This window comes from Schistocerca serialis, chromosome 11 (genome assembly GCF_023864345.2).
Source record: "Schistocerca serialis cubense isolate TAMUIC-IGC-003099 chromosome 11, iqSchSeri2.2, whole genome shotgun sequence".
NCBI classification, from domain to species: domain Eukaryota; kingdom Metazoa; phylum Arthropoda; class Insecta; order Orthoptera; family Acrididae; genus Schistocerca; species Schistocerca serialis.
Genome location: NC_064648.1, coordinates 103406698 through 103424312, shown reverse-complemented (window position 1 = coordinate 103424312; position 17615 = coordinate 103406698).

Genomic DNA, 17615 nt, shown 5'->3' with positions numbered 1-17615 from the left:
CATATGAAAGCAATGAGTGAAAATAGGCGTAGTAAGCTAATTTACTAAGATGTTTATCACCAAAATTTGCAATGACCCTTATTGCATAAGTAGCTGAACTCAAACGTTTCAGCAGATCATCAATGTGTTTCTTCCAATTTAATCTCTCATCAATGGACATACCTAAAAATTTGGAATATTCTACCTTAGCTATATGCTTCTGATTAAGGTCTATATTTATTAATGGCGTCATACCATTCACTGTACGGAACTGTATGTACTGTGTCTTATCAAAATTCAGTGAGAGTCCGTTTACAAGGAACCACTTAGTAATTTTCTGAAAGACAGTATTGACAATTTCATCAGTTAATTCTTGTTTCTCAGGTGTGATTACTATACTTGTATCATCAGCAAAGAGAACTAACTTTGCCTTTTCATGAATATAGAATGGCAAGTCATTAATATATAATAAGAACAACAAAGGACCCAAGACTGACCCTTGTGGAACCCCATTCTTGATAGTTCCCCAGTCTGAGGAATGTGCTGATCTTTGCATGTTACGAGAACTACTTATTTCAACTTTCTGCACTCTTCCAGTTAGGTACGAATTAAACCATTTGTGCACTGTCCCACTCATGCCACAATACTTGAGCTTGTGTAGCAGAATTTCATGATTTACACAATCAAAAGCCTTTGAGAGATCACAAAAAATCCCAATGGGAGGTGTTCGGTTATTCAGATCATTCAAAATTTGACTGGTGAAAGCATATATGGCATTTTCTGTTGAAAAACCTTTCTGGAAACCAAACTGACATTTTGTTAGTACTTCATTTTTACAGATATGTGAAGCTACTCTTGAATACATTACTTTCTCAAAAATTTTGGATAAAGCTGTTAGAAGGGAGATTGGATGGTAATTGTTGACATCAGATCTATCCCCCTTTTTATGCAAAGGTATAACAATAGCATATTTCAGTCTATCAGGGAAAATGCCCTGTTCCAGAGAGCTATTACACAGGTGGCTGAGAATCTTACTTATCTGTTGAGAACAAGCTTTTAGTATTTTGCTGGAAATGCCATCAATTCCAGTTAACCTATACAGGATCAACTGAAGTTTGGGATGCAACTCGTATACCGGTATGTCAACTGAAGTATTCCATGCTAACTTTACCTCCATCATTTTTTTCTTTTCTTTTGTTTTTGCACCAGCATCCAATTCTTCAGCTGAGCTGATAAATCTATACCTACAAATGAAAATCAAAAAGCAAAACCTCTCCAGAATGAAAAAATTCTTCCAAAATATCTCAAACTCACTAAGAATGAAAATAAGTACCAACTGAATTGGAACAAACAAATGATTTGAATTAATAGAAGCACCAAATACCTTACACAATGTCAAGCCCTGTCTTTTAAAAATACATTCATTTATATCAGTTTACAGTGATGATGCTTCACCACAGAAGATGATTTATTATCTATGGCTCAAAAATAAAGACATTAATGTCTTTGAGTAAATTATGATGTCACATGGTCAAAACAGATGGGTTGTATCCCCATCTTCAGTTGACCCAATATCTCAACTTAAATACTTCACCCCATGTATTTCAACTTATGAAAATGGTATCTGTTCTACCAAAAGAACAGATACAATCTTCATATAGTTAAGGCTTACTTCTTCAGTGTGGATGCACTCACATTGCTCAAACTCTTACGGCAATTGGTAGATTGACTGCCTCGAGTAATGAGTGTAGTGGGCAGGGGCGCTACAATTGTAGTGTGTGGACAGTAAGTTGGAAGTGTGGGTCTCATGGGGAGCGTGCCAGTGATAAGTTCCTCCAGTCGCTCTATCTTCTGTGTCCTCAATGGCTCAGTCAGATAGAGCGTCTGCATATAAGCAGGAGATCCTGGGTTCGAGTCCCTGTCAGGGCACACATTTTCGACTGCCCCTGTTGATATTTATCAATGCCTGTAAGCAGCTAATGGTCTGGATTTCATTGTAATTTCACATTTCAACTTAATATATGCTCAGACACAAAAAAGAATTCAATAGAAAGAAAAGAACTCTCCTGCTCTGGTGTCCAAAACTATCCTTTTGCTTGTCACCAGTTTCTTGTGGCTTTCTTGCTTGCTGTACTATTCTTTATTGGATACAGGAGCGAGGAACAGATGCTCTTCATGAACAGGGAATTTAAATATTAATTTATTTTACATCTAATATCAAGTAGCAAAAATAATATATAACTTTGTTGCTTTATTTGCAACACAAATTGCTACCAGTAGATTTGACTGTAGAAATTTATACAGATACAAAAGATTTATAAATCTGTCGCCCTCCAATACAATGTCTGCTCAGAAGATGTTGAGCTCTGATCACTGTGAAAGTCTGTAAATGTTACTCAACTGGGAAACATACAAAATGGCTCAGTGTATAAATGTTCGAACTTAAATACACCCGCCACTGGAACTCTGGAGAGGGGATGCTCGCATCTCGTTGGCAGTGGCATAATCGTTCCTGGCAGCACACTCGAGCCGTGGTGGTAGCTGTATAAAATTATGTGGCATAGCTGGCAGTGTGCGTACTTGATAGTGCAGCTGATGATATAACAGTTGATACTGCAGTAGTGATTCCCGATTCCTTACTAAATGTCAGATGGAGTTTACTGAATATTTTACCACCAGAGCACGTAACTCCATTCTGAACCCTGGACAAGAAGGCAGGGTCTACGTGGAAGTTATTGTTGTTTCTTGTTTGTGACTGCATATATCACAGTTCAGCTGAAATATTTTTATCAGCACTAGAAGCCATTAAGGAGTAAATGTACTGGGAAGAAGGGTTGAAGGATTCCAAGATCATTAAAAAGGAGGACAGTTATATACTTTACACAATATTCTTATTGCTCACATCTGCTGAACAAGCAGTTTATTTTGGCTGCACTGCCCCAGAAGATAATTCAATGTCACAACAGGGAGTGAAAAAACTGCAAAATAATCCAGTACTGTTACCTTTAGGTCAGCACACATAATGTGCTGTACTGAGCTTCTCAATTAGTTTATCCATGTGTTGACTCCATTTTAATTTATTTTCTGGCTGGACCCCAAGGAATTTTGCACATCGTGTATCTATTGCTAGAACGTTGCTCATTGGAAACAGCGTTGCATTAGTCTCTGTGAGGGTAAGACTTAAAATGTTAGCTGTGAACCATTTATATACCTGTTCAGATATCCCCTGATCCATTTTTGTTATGGATGAGTTGGAACCTTTGAGTAGTTTATTTGTGTCATAGCCAACATTACAGCTTTTGAACCGTTCTCTGAAGCCATTGGAAGGTAAGTTACATGTGCTACAAACAGGATAAACCACGTCTGCACAAGTTAAAATATGAATTGTCAGCACCACCAATTCTGTGTGGTACTGGATAGTTCCATTATGTGATCAAAAGTATCCAGACACCCCAAAAAACATACATTTTTCATATTAGGTGCATTGTGCTGCCACCTACTGCCAGGTACTCCATTTCAGCAACCTCAGTAGTCATTAGACATGGTGAGAAAGCAGAATGGGCACTCCGCAGAACTCACAGACTTCGAACATGGTCAGGTGATTGGGTGTCACTTGTGTCATACGTCTGTATGTGAGGTTTCCACACTCCTAAACATCTCTAGGCCCACTGTTTCTGATGTGATACTGAAGTGTAAACGTGAAGGCACACATACAGCACAAAAGCGTACAGGCCGACCTTGTCTGTTGACTGACAGAGACCATTGACAGTTGAAGAGGATCGTAATGTGTAATAGACAGACATCTAACCAGACCGTCGTCACACAGGAACTCCAAACTGCATCAGGATCCACTGCAAGTACTGTGACAGTTAGCTGGGAGGTGAGAAAACTTGGATTTCATCGTTGAGCAGCTGCTCATAAGCCACACACCACGCCAGTAAATGCCAAACAACACCTCACTTGGTGTAAGGAGCGTAAACATTGGACGATTGAACAGTGGGAAGATGTTGCGTGGAGTGACAAATCACAGTACACAATATGGCGATCCGATGGCAGGGTGCAGGTATGGTGAATGACTGGTGAATGTCATCTACCAACATGTGTAGTGGTGACAGTAACATTCAGAGGCAGCGGTGTTATGGTGTGGTCATGTTTTTCATGGAGGGGACTTGCACTGCTTGTTGTTTTGCTTGGCACTATTATATCGCAGGCCGACATTGATGTTTTAAGCACCTTCTTGCAGCCCACTGTTGAAGAGCAATTTGGGGATGGCAACTGCATCTTTCAACACGATTGAGCACCTGTTCATAATGAAAATAACAGCCTGTGACAGAGTGGTTACACGACAATAACATCCCTGTAATGGACTGGCCTGCATAGAGTCCTGACCTGAATCCTATAGAACAGCTTTGTGATGTTTTGGAATGCCAACTTCGGGTCAGGCCTCACCAACCGACATTGATAGCTCTCCTCAGTGCAGCACTCTGTACTCTGTAAAAAATGTGCTCCAATTCCCCAAGAAACCTTCCAGCACCTAACTGAATGCATGCCTGCGAGATTGGAATCTGTCATCAAGGCTAAGGGTGGGCCAACACCATACTGAATTCCAGCATTACCGATGAAGGGCACCACGAACTTGTAAGTCATTTTCAGCCAGGTGTCCGGATACTTTCGATCACATAGTGTATCTTCAATAGTCTGCCAATTTAGATTTATCAAGTCTGCCAATTCAGGTTTTCCAACATTCACATGATGCTCTCCCTTGAGTCAAGCAAACCTGTGACCATTTCTGACATCCTTTCTTGTATATATTCACTGTCACCTCTTAGTCCTATTTCATATTGGTCTGACACCCTTGAGCAATATTCTAAGGTGGGGCACACAAGTGATTTGTCAGCAGTCTTCTTTGTAGACTGACAGTATGTGATCAATATTCTGATACTCAACGAAAGTCTGCCATCCACTTAACCTATGACTGAGCCTATGTGGTCATTCCATTTGATATTCCCACAAGCTGTTTCACTCACTATTTGTAGGGGCTGACCAGCTCCAAATGTGACTCACTGATATTGTAGTCATAGGATACTAATTTTCTGCAGTTTGTGAAGTGCACAATTTTACATTTCTGTACACTTAAAACAAGTTGCCAATCTCCACATCACATTGAAATCTTATCCGGATCTGAGTGAATATTTGTGCAGCTTTTTCCAGACAGCACTTCATTATACGTAACTGAATTACTGTGAAAAATTTGAGATTGCTACTAATAATGTCTGCCATGTCATTTATTTATTTGTCCTCTGATTCACTCTTCTGTAAGACGTGTGCATGGTGAAGCACAAAACATACATTTGATATTGCTCAGTTCATAGCATCATGTGACAGTTTGAGGAAATGAAGTGATGTGATGAAAATTTACAAAACATGATTTTACATACTTCTTTTAATTACAATTTTATTTTAGTTTTGTATCCCTTTCACACATACACACAACCAATACCTGGTTGGCATATCTTCACATTACAAATTATTACAAGGTGTACAACTTTGCTTCCACCATTCTCCCCCAACATTTGAGGCTTTAATGAAACAAAATGGATACACATGTATCATTCAAAGTATTTTCCATCACTGGCCACTACTTTCTTACAACTTTCGAGCAGTGGAAGAATCCCACGTCGAAAACATTGTTCATCTTTTGAAGTGATCCACAAATCGATCCAATTTGTGACTTCTTTGTGAGGTCAGAAGTGTTGGTCAGCCAGAATGTGCACCATTGATTTAAACAGGTGATACTCAGAGGGAGCAATGTCTGGAGAATAAGGGGGGTGGGGCAGGACTTCCCATTTTAACGTTTCCAAGTACATTTTGACCTCTTTTGCAACATGGGGTCGAACGTTGTCGTGCTGCAAACTCACTTTATCGTGTCTCTCGCTGTATTGCGGCCGTTTGTCTTTTAATGGTCTGCTCAAACACATTAATTGTATTTGATAATGAGCACTTGTGATTATTTCACTCGGTTTTAACACATCACAGTACATGACGCCAAGCTGCTCCCACTAAATGCAGAGCATGAGCTTGGAGCGGTGAATACTCGGTTTGGCCATTGACGTGGAAGCATGGCCAGAATGTCCCCATGATTTTTTGTGTTTAGGATTATCGTGATCAACCCATTTTTCGTACCCGGTCACAATGTGATGCAGAAATCCTTTCGGTTTTTGCCTCTGAAGCAACTGTTCACAAACACACAAGCAGCTTTCAACATCTCCTGGTTTCAGCTCACACGGGACCCAAGTTCCTTCTTTCTGAATCGTGCCCATAGCCTTGGGACATTTTGAAATGGCTTGCTGTGTCACTCCCACTAATTGTGCCAATTTTTCTCGAGTTTGACGCTAGTCTTCACTCGGCAATGTCTCGAGTTCTGCATCTTCGAAAACATTCTCCCTTTCACCATTATGCTGGTCTATGATGGTAAATCACCGTTCTTGAAATGTTGAAACCACTCACGTCACTTTCTTTCACTAATAGCGTCCTTACCACATGCACCTGAGAGAATCTGATGAGACTCAGCCACTGTTTTCTTCATACTGAAACAAAACAGTAACACCTCCCACAAACGACGAGAATTAGACTCGTAAACTGACATTTTCAATCGAGAACAACTTTATGGTCCAGACACAAATCGACTAATGTTTGAATGAGGTTATGTTGACCCAGGTCCGAGCTAACTGCCTGACATCTGCGATCTGTTTCTTTCGACCGCTACTTACCGTTGTCACCACCTATTTGGAAATGGCAGAAGCAAAGTTGTTCACCTTGTAGGATGATATTGCATCTCTCTGTCTCAGGTTATATTCTTATTAACAAAGTCAGAGACTTTACTGTTCTTTTATTTCTGATGGAAAAGTGTTGTACAGTGGACCATAACATTCTGCTCGAAAAATTAGGAAGACGAGGAGTAAGAGGTGTAGCACATAGCTGGTTGTGTTCATACCTAAAAAACTGCAGGCAGAAATTATCGCTTCAGTATGAATTCAACAATATTAATAAAACAAGAAACAACTTCTTTCTTTCTAGTGAATTACCAATAAAATATGGTGTACCACAGGGCTCAATCTTAGGTCCACTACTCTTCTTGATTTATGTGGACGACTTAGTTGAATGTATGAGTCTCACAAAAACTATACTGTTTGCTGATGACACCAGCATATTGCTCAGTGGATCCAGTCCATAAACTTTGCAGTCCACAGCAGAAAGTTCTATTAAAACACTTTCTGAGTGGCTAAAAAAAAAAAAACTCATTATACATACTGAATAAAAAGCGTGTGTCGATTTTCATTTAATTCCACCAACTAATGAATTGTCTGTTGAAGCACAATTAAAAAATGATCCCCTAGAAAATGTAAGTGTTACAAAATTTTTGGGTCTATGGGTTCAGCAAGACTTAAAGTGGGACACACATATAAATAACTTGTGTAGAAAGCTATCATCTGTGTGCTATGGCCTAAGAATTTTAAAGGCTACAACAAGCAAAACAACAGTACTGCAGGCATACTATGCACAGTTCTACTCACTAATCCGATATGGGATCATTTTCTGGGGATACTCAACTCACAGTGTAAAGGTTTTTAGAATGCAAAAAAGAGCTCTAAGAATAATTTGTGGCCTTAAAAAGATGAAGTCCTGTAAATCCCATTTTACTGAGCTTGGTGTTCTAAATGTTCCAAGCTTATTCATTTATGAAACTATATTGTTCACTAGGGACTACCTCCTGAAAACAGGCAAACTGCTACAGAACAAAAATGTACACAACTATAGTACCAGAGGGAAATCAAAAATATCACAGAACAACCACCTATCAGAGGAGCATAATTAACAACAAAAAAAAAAAAAAAAAAAAAAAAAAAAAAAAAAAAAAAAAAAAAAAAAAAAAAAAAAAAAATGGTTCAAATGGCTCTGAGCACTATGGGACTTAACTTCTGAGGTCATCAGTCCCCTAGAACTTAGAACTACTTAAACCTAACTAACCTAAGGACATCACACACAGCCATGCATGAAGCAAGATTCGAACCTGCGACTGTAGCGGTCGCGCGGTTCCTGACTGTAGCGCCTAGAACCGCTTGGCCACTCCGGCCGACCATAATTAACATTGGTGTAATACTACACAATAAGATACCAGAGGAAATAAAAAATGCTACTCATCCACTATTTAAAGCTAAACTAAAGGCATTTCTAATAAAGCACTGTTTCTATTCTGTCAGAGAATTTCTGAATACGTAACAAAATTAATTGTAATAGGTACCTATTTCTAATTTGCTTACTTTTTTGCTAATACTATATATTATTGTAACTTATCTTTGACCTATCCAATGTCAATTGTACAATTTGTGCTGTATGATAAAACTGGACAATAAAAAATCAAATCAAATCAAATCAAATGCCTTGCTTAAATGTTAAAATTTTAAAGGCAGAGGTATGCGTTTTTCAAACATGGAGTTTCGTTTTCTGTCTTGTACCACGATTGTGGACATTCACATTTTAGCTGAATTATGCAAAATCGCTTTTACAAACTTACCCTTTTCTAATATGCGGAGGCTGCCAAGAGGTAGAATGAGTGACGTTTGGGAGGCCTGCAGCTATCAGTCGACTTTGCCCTATTCTCTCACAGCTCTCTGTCGGGTGTGAGGATGTCTGAGCTGCATGCGGAGTCTCCCCATATACAATACTGTACTGCATTACACTATGAAACTGTCCATAGTGAGCAGTGCAAACAGTCTCTGGGCTCGAGCAGCATGCGAGGGTGTATAAAGTGTACCACACTTTGGTCAATGTACTGTTAGTTTTGCTAGTGTGTGTTTGCCATTGTAAGTTGCTCTGCATCCACAGGTCTAAAAATTTTGTCTCTGATGTTAGGGATATTTCAGAGCCACGGAATTTCTTATCAGGCATAAATTTCTCGTTTCTCAGGAGGAAGTTCAGGAAGGTGATTTTATTTGTGTCGGCTATCGGGTTACTTCCATCAAACCAATCGTCCAGCTCACCTGCACTTTCAGTGATGGCCTTTTTGTATTCATAGTCACTTCTGCTGGTAATGTGGATACTAGTGTCACCCGCAAAGTGTGTAATAGTAGCAGCACTGGCATTCAACAGCAAGTCGTGTATGTAAAGAAGGAACGGAAATGTTCCAAGTGTTGATATTTGGGGCACGCCTTGTGCATTATCACCATTGTCAGAGTAGTACATTTTGATATTACCTGGATCACTGTGTGTTATTGTTACTTTTCCTGTTTGTAAGATACAAGCTGAACCTGTTTAGAGGGACCCATCTGCTGCCATATGACTGCAGTTTGTAAGATACAAGCTGAACCTGTTTAGAGGGACCCATCTGCTGCCATATGACTGCAGTTTGTCTGGTAGAATTTTGTGGCCTAAGTCATCAAATACATTTGACAAATCTGGGAAAATCCCAACTGCTTTTTGTTTTATAATGATGTTTGTGAATTCCTAAGGGACCAAACTGCTGAGGTCATTGGTCCCTAGACTTAAACACTAAATAAACTAACTTATGCTAAGAACAACAGACACCCCCATGCCCGAGGGAGGACTCGAACCTCCGGCGTGAGGGGCCGCACAGTCCGTGACATGGCGCCTCAAACTGCGTGGCCACTCTGTGCAGCTTTGTTTTATGCCTAGAGTATATAGTGTGAGGTGTATGCCTTTTCTATATAGCAGTTGTTGTGGAATTATTTTCCCTGAAACCTTTATGAGCATCAGAGATTTGGTTTCAGCTAATCTTTGATAATTTAACCCCCCCAGAAGTTTACCAAACATAGATAACAATAATACAGATCTTATTTTTCGATGATCTTTTTTCTGCCTTTCTCAAAGACTGGGATAACTTTTGCCACTTTTATACAGTCAGGACATCTACACTATGTGATCAAAAGTATACAGACACCTGCCTGAAAATGACTTATAAGTTTGCAGCACACTACATCGGTAATGCTGCAATTCAATAAGGTGTTGGCCCACCCTTAGCCTTGACGACAGCTTCCTCTCTCACAGGCATATATTCACTCAGGTGCTGGAAGGTTTCTTGGGGAATGGCAGCCCAGTCTTCATGCAGTGCTGCACCGAGGAGAGGTATCGATGTCGGTCGGTGAGGTCTAGTACAAAAGTGGCACTCCAAAACATCCCAAAGATGTTCTATAGGGTTCAGGTAAGTACTCTGTGCAGGCCAGTCCATTACAGGGGTGTTATTGTCGTGTAACCACTCCGCCACAGACCGTGCATTATGAACAAGTGCTCGATAGTGTTGAAAGATGCAATTGCCATCCCCAAATTGCTTTTCAACTGTGGGAAGCAAGAAAGAGCTTAAAATATGAACGTAGACCTGTGCTGTGATAGTGCCATGCAAAACAACAAGGGGAGCAAGCCTCCTCATGAAAAGCACAAACACACCATAACACCACTGCCTCCGAATTTTACTGCTGGCAGAAGATGTTCACTGGGCATTCGCCATACCCACACCCTGCCATCGGATCGCCGCACTGTGTACCGTGATTTGTCACTCCACACAACATTTTTCCACCGTTCATTCATCCAATGTTTATGCTCCTTACACAAGCAAGGTGTCACTTGGCTTTTACCGGCGTGATGTGTGGCTTATGAGCAACCGCTCAACCATGAAATCCAAGTTGTCTCACCTCCCGCCTATCATAGTACTTGCAGTGGATCCTGATGCAGTTTGGAATTCCTGTGTGATGTTCTGGATAGGTGTCTGTCTATTACACATTGCGATCCTCTTTAACTGTCAGCAGTCTCTGTCAGTCAACAGACGAGGTCAGGCTGTATGCTTTTGTGCTGTATGTATCCCTTTACATTTCCACTTCACTATCACATCGGAAACAGTGGACCTAGGGATGTTTAGGAGTGTGGAAATCTCGTGTACAGACATATGACAAAAGTGATACCCAATCACCTGACCACATTTGAAGTCCGTGAGTCCTGCGGAGGGCTCCATTCTGCTCTCTCACAATGTCTAATGACTACTGAAGTCTCTGATATGGAGTGCCTGGCAGTAGGTGGCAGTACAATGCACCTAATATGAAAAACGTTTGTTTTTGGAGGTGTCCAGATACTTTTGATCACATAGTGCACCTAAGTTGGATAGCCATTTTACTTAGGGAGTTCTTAATGATAAATAGAATGTGATCAATTCCACATGAGAATTTATTTTCGAGGCTCTTTGTCATTGATATAATTTTGTCAGCAGCAGTTTTCCAGAAAATATGAGTCTGTGGATGTTTTTCTTTTGTTTTGTCTTCTGGGTGTGGGTTTGTTGATGCTTTGTAGTAATTTCCTTACTGTACTTCCATAGTAATTTTTAATGTATTTGCAACTTTTGTGGATCAGAGTAGTATTTTCATGTCCATGAGGCAGTTGATTTGTTTCATTTCTTATGTTGTTTCTTACGTTGCTCTACACTGCCTTTGCTTTGTTTGAGGATGTTATCACATAGTTGTCATTTGCCATTAGCTTGGCTTGTGCTATATCTTTCTTAAAGATTTTGCCACATTGCTTAATACATCTCTCTTGAAAGGGGATGGGTCTTTCATTGACACTAAATTTCATGTTAGTTGTTATCCATGGCTTTCTTTTGATTTCATACATTTCAATTTGAGAGGAAAAGTAATATTGATGAGGTATAGGTATATATTTAAGATGTATTCCAATTTTTTGTCTATATCATCCACTTCATTCTATTTTTCTGCTGCTAAGGAAACAATGAAAGTTTTATATATTCACTGCTGTTATGTCTTTCCTTGCTTGTGTATTTTTTGCTGCAGTCTGTAAGGTACAGGACTTGGGCACAGTGATCACTATAGCTTGTATCCAATGGTTCTGCAATCTGGTAGAGACAGTTAGTAAATATCTGGTCGAGGGTGGTTTTGGTAGAACTTTTACATTTTGTAGGGAATGTTACTGTAGTTTTCAGACTGAGTGAGCTTGTGAGATTCGACCGACTTTCTCTAGCTTGCCCTGGAGACTGAAAATCAACATGGAAGTCACCACTAAAAAGAGTACCCTTTTGTTTTAGTGTAGTTTGTATAGGATTAGTTCAAGATTTTTGAGGAAGTCATGTACATTACCTGCCGCAGAATAGTAAAAACTTGCGATAATTATATTTGTTTATAAAATTTCCATAAACTACTTTAGAATCTTTAACTTTATTTAAATAACCAAACTGGTAAAACTTCTATATTTGATAGAATTTTTTATAAATGTGGTAGAACCTCCACCTTTCTTACTTTTTCTGAAATAGTCAGATGCTAGTATATTAACAGGTATCTTAATTGGGTAAAATTTTCTGTGATTTTGTCCACTGTTTTGTAATACATATGACAGTTACATATTTCACGTCTGTTGGGATGAGAGTTGAATGTTTATTGACTGCACATTTTGGTGGTGTACAGAAAAGCTGTTTCTCTTACATTTTTGTGGAGGTGGTATATTACATTATTATCTATGGTATCTTGGGTATAGGTTGCCTGTTGAGGCTCCATCAAGTTTCTTTCCTCTGAGATGTGTCTGCACATATCTGGACACAAATGGCTCTTTATTATCACCTCTCCTGCAATAGGTTGCTTGGCCATAAGAAAATTTCTAATTAAAATGTGCTACATTCATTTGCCTTATTTGTATGTTTTGCACTGTTTTTGTCTTTGTGTACAAAATTTTCTTTAGTGCTGTTTAGTTCCTTATAACTGAATGGTATAGTGGGGCCACTTACAACAAACCTCGAGTGCGAGGTCACAAGTTCCATCACTAGTAAGGGTCATTTGAAAATGTCGTGTTAACAATTATGGCAGGAAAAATATTAGCAGCTAATAACCCACTGTGTGCATCAGGAGGGCAACAGAAAATGACTGTCCAGGAGGTGCAGAGATCAACTTTCTATGGGATGTACGTATTAAACATTATGAAATCGACATAATTGACATTCAAGAAATGTACACATCAAATCATTAGCTTACATTATGAACACCAAACGAAAAATTGTGCACCATAATGATTATAAAGGTTTGCACCATCAACATGGAAGGCAAATTCCTTGGGAGTTACAGACTGTGAAGGACATTCAGCTACATATCCACTCTTAAAGAATGCATATAGAATAGTATTGGTATGAAGGGTGATGAGAACTGATGGAACGTGATGGCATGCAACTGAATGTGAAACAGCCTGTCATGGAACTTGTTGTGCAAGTGACTATCCTTTAAGGTGTAGCTGCAGATAGTGCAATAATATGTTTCGTAGGCACAGAAAAAACAAATACCAGGAGGCTGAATTTGTCCAGTGGTTCGAGATATTACGATTGCCATGTCACACACTTTTTAGGAGGGATAATTTGCTCTAAAGAAGTACAATTTTTATACACAGATTAGGAATCAAACAAAAGCAAGTTATTTTGACCAGCTATTGACCAAAAGCTGTGCTCATACTATGGCTGTAATTCACTTACACCCATTTTACCTCTCTTCCTTGCTGTGATGTAAATATTCCCAACTGCCCTTGCAAGATCGTGCATATGAGAAAGAATTGCAGGGGGCAGAGCACCTCCAGCTTCTCACAGCACAATAAACAATTTTCGAGGCAATGCACCATCCAGATTAACAGTCAGTATACTTATATACAAATGCATTAAGGGACTGATATTAGTTGACCTTGATACAACTCTCGTGATGCCTCTAATTTCCAAGGTTCCTTTCCTATGAATTTCCTCTTTAAATCTCAGTTGGATGGAGTTGAAAACAAATTCCTCACTGAACGATGGAATAAGTTTGTTTATCTCATCTACAAATTTTTGGGCCGATCCCACAGTTTGATGTTAATATTTTGTTTCAAATTTTGTTATTTATGTCTTCCAAATCTGTAGCACTGTTTGAAGTTATGCTTCTCTTGAAATCACTGTAATCTATGTCATAGGCAATATTATGTGCATAATGTAGTATGTCACAATTGTGCACATCCTGTAGATTCTACTGAGAATCCTTGAAACGCACAAACACCAGTTTTTGTAACAAGTGTGCATTGTCGTACCTTGAACATCTCTAGTTTTCCTTATCTGTTACAGGGTAATATTGTTATGGACTTTTCAAAATATGTTCATAATTTTTTTGGCTATGCTGTGGCTGATCTTCCACATACATTATTATGTTTAGTACCTGCTCCTTGGACAACGATTGGCCTTTATTGCGTTTCACAGGAGACAGAATTTGTGGCTCCCTGTCCAGCGAGAATGATGAACTCCACGGCTCAACATCTGTTTCAGTATCGCTTTCACTAGTTAAGCATGTATCATTGTCACTGTACTCCTCACATACAATGTCAGCACAGTTGAATGTTAATGACACAACATATTCCACTCACTCGTCTTGTAGAAACACTAATATTTCATCTACCACTTCTTTCCCACTCTGTGAAATTCCTTAGGTTCCTTTCTGATGAAATTTCAACTTTGGCAACTGTTGTTGTAGATATAATGGAATGTTTGGTTTGCTTATAGTTGCCTTTGCTCTGCATTGTATTAACACCAATAGCACGATAGGACTGTTGTGAGTTACTTGTCGGCTAAGCAGTTCAACTACACTCCGTAGCCTAATGCTGTGCCCACCATTGGATACCTCCAGCGCTGTTCCCCAATGTCATTAGAGCGAGTATTGTGATTGCATGGCAGACAATACGTGAAGTGTCGAATAAGGTAAACATCATTGGCCTTTTGCAACCTTGCACTTAAGGGAGTCCTTGTTAGTTCATTTTCTTTCTTCACAGTTTCTAATATGATATTAGCAATTTCCCTTCTGCCTACGCTGTTTAAGGGGGGTTAGGACATCAAACGGGCCAACTTGGAGCAGGAGAGGCACCACAGGACATTTTAATTTCAACTGTCTATAGTTTTACAAATAAATTCATAAAAGTTTGTCAGCATGACCTGGAAGGATTCAGGATTCACTCTTATAGTAGTGGAAGTTCAAAAACGTAACAAAATAATTTTTTTTTTACATGTGAAATTTTATCATTTTTTTCACTTACTATTGACTGAATTTGTTGCTTTTCTTGATAAGGGAGAGAGACTCTTTGATGAATTTTGCACAGCATACAAACCATACTTACTGGTGTATGAAACTCTACAATTTATTCAATTTAAGAAAAAATGAGTGAGCTGTTACATTTTAAACTTCATGTTTAGAAAAAACTCACATTTTTACCACAGTTTTTAATAGATTTGGAAAATTCTAGAGTTCTATACACCTGTATATATGGTTCGTATGCTGTGCAAAATTTATCGAAGAATCTCACTTACTTACGAAGAAAAGTGTACCTATACCAACAAATGAAGCATATAGTAAGTGAAAAAAATGATGAAATTTTACGTGTAAAAAAATTATTTTGTTATGCTTTTGTACTTCCACTGCTATGAGTGTGAATCCTGAATCCATTCTGGTCATGCTGATAAAGTTTTACGGATTTATTTGTAAAAGTATAGGCAGTGGAAATTAAAATGTCCTGTGGTGCCTCTCCTGCTCCAAGTTGGCCTGTTTGACGTCCTACCCCCCTTAAGTGAAACCCATCTTGCATGTTATGTTCTCTGCGAAATTAATATGCAAAATGAACAAGAGGCTCAACATACTTCCCTGTGGCATGACTGAAGTTACTTCTTCATCTGCTGATGACTCTCCATCCAAGATAACATGCTGCACCCCCCACCCCACCCCTCCCCCAGCCAAGAAATTATCAACTCAGTCACAGATGATGTTTCATATCCCATATAATTATACTTATGTTAGTAGATATTGTTGTGGTACCAAGTCAAATGCTTCTTGGAACTCAAGAAATATTGCATCTTCCCAATTGCCTTAACCAACAGCTTTATGGATGTCATGTGAGCAAAGCACAAGTTTTGTTTTACATGACTGATGTGTTTGGATTCCATGATGGCTGGCATAGAAGAGGTCATTTTGTAGGGAGATGTTTGTGTATTTACTTATCTGCAGTGTTAAATAATGTGTTCGTATATTTACACGCTTTTTTTCAGAAGTGCAGTGTAACAAAGATTCATGCTCTAAGGATATGATTGTTTATGTTTCTTATGCACATTATAATCTTCTTATAGACTGTGTGTATGTTGTTCTCTTTCCTAATGATGTACCAAGCACAGTAGCTAACCAGTGTTAATACAGTGGGCCTGCTTTCAGGAGGAATGGGACTCTGTCGCATCCAGCCATCCTGACTTGAATTTGCCCAAGTTGCTAAGGTGAATGCTGGGGTAGTTCCATGATCCTATCGCCCTTTGTATATGCTTTACACATGTATATATTTTTTCTGTAACATATCTTACATGTCTGACACTGTTGCGCTGAATTGACGTAAGAATGCATAAATAAATAAAGGTGAGTACCTCACTTCTGTGAAAATAGTATTTACAGTGTTGTTGTTGTTGTGGTCTTCAGTCCTGAGACTGGTTTGATGCAGCTCTCCATGCTGCTCTATCCTGTGCAAGCTTCTTCATCTACCAGTACCTACTGCAACCAACATCCTTCTAAATCTGCTTGGTGTATTCATCTCTTGGTCTCCCTCTACAATTTTTACTCCCTACGCTGCCCTCCAATGCTAAATTTGTGATCCCTTGATGCCTCAGAACATGTCCTACCAACCGATCCCTTCTTCTAGTCAAGTTGTGCCACAAACTCCTCTTCTCACCAATTCTATTCAATACCTCCTCATTAGTTATGTGATCTACCCATCTAATCTTCAGCATTCTTCTGTAGCACCACATTTCGAAAGCTTCTATTCTCTTCTTGTCCAAACTATTTATCGTCCATGTTTCACTTCCATACACGGCTACACTCCATACAAATACTTTCAGAAATGACTTCCTGACACTTAAATCTATACTCGATGTTAACAAATTTCTCTTCTTCAGAAACGCTTTCCTTGCCATTGCCAGTCTACAGTCTATATCCTCTATACTTCGACTATCATCAGTTATTTTGCTCCCCAAATAGCAAAACTCCCTTACTACTTTTAAGTGTCTCATTTCCTAATCTAATTCCCTCAGCATCGCCCAACTTAATTCGACTACATTCCATTATCCTTGATTTGCTTTTGTTGATGTTCATCTTATATCCTCCTTTCAAGACGCTATCCATTCCGTTCAACTGCTCTTCCAAGTCCTTTGCTGTCTCTGACAGAATTACAATGTCATCGGCGAACCTCACGGTTTTTATTTCTTCTCCGTGGATTTTAATACCTACTCCGAATTTTTCTTTTGTTTCCTTCACTGGTTGCTCAATATACAGATTGAATAACATCGGGGAGAGGCTACAACCCTGTCTCACTCCCTTCCCAACCACTGCTTCCCTTTCATGTCCCTCAACTCTTATAACTGCCATTTGGTTTATGACCAAATTGTAAATAGCCTTTCGCTCTCTGTATTTTACCCTTTCTGAAGGTGGCTGGGGTAAAATTTACAGTGTTAAAGACCAGAAAATGCAGTGTTTTGCTGAGACTTTATAGCTTATGTTAGCACTTTTTCCTCGATTTTTAAACAAAACATTATTTGTTAAAAAGCA